General features: G+C 41.0%; 1 long non-coding RNA gene across 1 annotated transcript; it reads right to left on the reverse strand.

Moving 5' to 3' along the window:
- Window positions 1-280: 280 nt before the first annotated feature.
- LOC308187968 lies at window positions 281-2,253 on the reverse strand. The gene is made up of 2 exons (XR_013945037.1): window positions 2,158-2,253; window positions 281-477 (listed from the first exon to the last, which is right to left on the reverse strand). It is a non-coding gene; the product is annotated as an uncharacterized lncRNA (long non-coding RNA).
- Between the last annotated feature and the right edge of the window lie 1,259 nt (window positions 2,254-3,512).

The following is a 3,512-nucleotide window of genomic DNA, read 5'->3' on the forward strand; positions in this document are numbered from 1 at the left end:
GAGAGTAGGCATCAGCAGAGTTTCTCTCTTTAAATGTGTGATGTAAATGATAACATGTGTTCTTAGGGCTTTGAAATACCTGAACTTTTAGCAAGGTCTGTGGCCTTTCAGCAGTTCCAACACAGCTTAGACTTTCTGGCTTAGAGTTCAAGACCGAGCTCCAATGTGAAGTTATTAAAAAAAAAAAAAAGACTACTACAGAGACTGTATTTAGAGCTTCCTGGCAGCAGGCAAGCGGGGGGTGGGGGGTGGGGGGGAAGCTGTTTATCTTGACCAAAAGTTTTCTTAGTTGTACATGAAAAACATTTATTTTTTTTGTCAAACATGGCTAGCAGTCTCACAAAGAGTGGCACTCAGGAGGCTAGGATCACCAGGGCGTTGCTGGCAGTGCTGCTGGCCCAGACAGGAGGAGTATCTGCTGACTTCAAACCGGGGCACTTGACGTCTGACAATGCTAATGATGATGACGATGATGAGCTGAGAGAGGGAAAAGGTTATGCAGTTAATATTTTCCTGTAGGGAAATGTCATCACCATCCACCCACTAGGCAAATAAAGATCATAACAGAAGAGGCACAAGAAATCTGCATTACCAGCCCTTGCTGATTTCACTAAGGGTTGTGACCAGTGCAAAAACGGGAAGCTATTTTCCCATCCCACAGACATTTTTTAGGAGACAAAAAGAGCTGAGACTTCCATGATGAGCTAGTGGGAAGAGGATGCTCTGTCAAAGTAGCCAGAAGCCTGTCACTCACAGCACATCTTCAGGATGTGGGGAACGGGAGTTTGGTTTCTTGCTCCTCATTCACCTAAATCACAATTGGTCTGATCACAGTGCTGCAGAGACAGCTTCTGCTCCTGCCCAGCAAGGGATTTCATACAAAATGCATCCAGCGGGCTTGCAAGATGTACATCGCATTCTTCATTTCAGCTGACACCCTGAATTACCAGGCAGCTCTAAGATGCTCAGCTTAAGGTCTGACCAGAGAATCTAGACTGTACCTCAATAACTTTTCTCGTTATAAATGCTTTCCAAAAGTTGGTTCATTCTCACTAAAAAAGAAAAAAAAATCTGTTTTTAAGACTTGGGCAAGTTCCCTTGAAACCTTTCCTACCAGCTTGTATTCTGGTTCTAGAAGCATGCACAGGAGTAAATTTCCTTGCACATGGTTTCACTGGGACTGAAATAAGCCTTGAGGCCCAGTCCTACAAACAAAGGGAGATTTTCCATTGTTTGCTGTGGAGTCTGGTTTGAGCTGAGTGATCAAAATAGCAGTACTGAGCAAGATGTTATATGCAAAACATATAGAAATAGCTATATTTAGCTTTTTCAGGATAACCCACTGACCAGTTTCAGCACGTGGAAAAATCTCCAGAATTTGACACTCACATAATAAATCTACTCTTTTTAATATATTAGTAGGAATTCTATAAATGCATAGCAGATGTTACGACCCTGCAGAAGACTGAAGTCTGAAGCAGCTATAAGAGAGTTGCCAGTGGTAACCTATTCTTGTTGTGTTTAACATGCAATATTTGCTACTATTCAGAAATTCTATGAATAGCTCCTCACCAGAAGAAAAAAGGAAGGTAGACATGGGCTGCAATTAAGAATAACACACCTTGACATGCTGAAGGGGTTCTGAAGTCAAGCATATGCTATTATCCTGGATTTCACACTCATAAACAGAAAATGTGGACAGCCACCCTAAAACTAGGTCTAGCCTGTCCCCACTATTCTCACTTCACAGCTAAATGAAGTGCTTTTCAGCGCTGCATTCCCACAGAGAAGATTTTGGCTAAGGCTGTCTCACCCTTATTCAAGAATAGTATAGGGCTATTCAGGATGAAGAAACAGATGAAAAATACTTTTTCAGATGAGATGCATATGGAAATAATTAGAAGGAAAATACAAAGAGAGATCATGTCAAATGCAAAGTTTGCCATCTCTTCTTCATCATCTGATTAAATTTTATAGTCCACAGATACCATGAGATGTTACAGGAAAGAAGATTTCATTTGGACCGCATTTTTCAGACTTTGTCCTGATATTTGCCACCTGTTTCTTCATTGTATTGCTGGGGAAAAAAAAAAAAAGAGACTGCAAACTGACTCTTCAACAAGAGAAAAGGAATAGTAAAAAAATGTTCTGACTTACTGTTTCAACCTGATCCAAGAAAACTGAAAAGAGAGTGGAAGTTTCTGTATGTTGCAGTACTGGTGCATGCCATTTAAACAGCACAGGACATCTTTAAAGTAACTGGAATAACACACAGTTCCTGCTGAGAAGGAAAGCACAATGTGGCACAAATGTCACAGTGATGGTAGTTCTGCTCATCCTACCATGAAAACAAAAATAGGAGAGACATAAGTGAGACATTTCTGAAGGCATACAATGAGCAGGCTAAGAGAGAGGAGGATATGGGATATGGGATATGGGATATGGGATGGGATGGGATGGGATGGGATGGGATGGGATGGGATGGGATGGGATGGGATGGGATGGGATGGGATGGGATGGAAGTGAGTTTCATCTTCACTGGCCTCAGGTTTCTGCCGGACTTCCTGCAGGATCAACATGAAGACAGGATCCTCCGCAGCCCTGGCATAGAATAGATGAGGCAGGCCTTATCAGGAAGGTGGAGCTTGTTTTCTAGCAAATGAAAGCATGTTTTGCTGCAGAGAGTTTGTCAAGCTTTTCTCTAATTAAAGGTGGAATAGTGGCCCACCACTTGCCTATCGCTTTCCATGCTAGAAAATGATGGGGTCATCTTTCAAGAATTTGTCCATAATTTGCAATGGAACTTCTGAATTTGACAAACAGATGATCAGCTGAGGTCACCTTTATATTTGCTCTTCTCTCCATTGCCTTCTTTGCCAGTCCCATCCTCTGCACAGCCCATACACGCAACCATTTTCTCCTCTGCTAATCCCTCTAAGGTTTCTGACCTTTCTGCCTCCTTCTCGAACACCTGTGTCTTACAGTATACCCTGTGTCAATTCCCTGTTTTAACTGCTCCAGTTTTGTGATACTTTCTTTCCTCTCATTCTTTCTCTCTTTCTTTCTCTCTCTCTCTTCCTTTCATTCTTTCTCTCTTTCTTTTTTCCTTTCTTTCTTTTTCTTTCTTTCTTTCTTTCCTTTTCTTCCTTCCTTCCTTCCTTCCTTCCTTCCTTCCTTCCTTCCTTCCTTCCTTCCTTCCTTCCTTCCTTCCTTCCTTCTTCTTTCTTCTTTCTTTCTTTCTTTCTCTCTTTCTTTCTTTCTTTCTTCTTTCTTTCTTTCTTTCTTTCTTTCTTTCTTTCTTTCTTTCTTTCTTTCTTTCTTCTTTCTTCTTTCTTTCTTTCTTTCTTTCTTTCTTTCTTTCTTTCTTTCTTTCTTTCTTTCTCTTCTTTCTTTCTTTCTTTCTTTCTTTCTTTCTTTCTTTCTTTCTTTCTTTCTTTCTTTCTTCTTTCTTCCTTCCTTCCTTCCTTCCTTCCTTCCTTCCTTCCTTCCTTCCTTCCTTCCTTCCTTCCTTC

This window comes from Anser brachyrhynchus, assembly GCF_964034855.1.
Source record: "Anser brachyrhynchus genome assembly, chromosome: 1".
NCBI lineage: Eukaryota > Metazoa > Chordata > Aves > Anseriformes > Anatidae > Anser > Anser brachyrhynchus.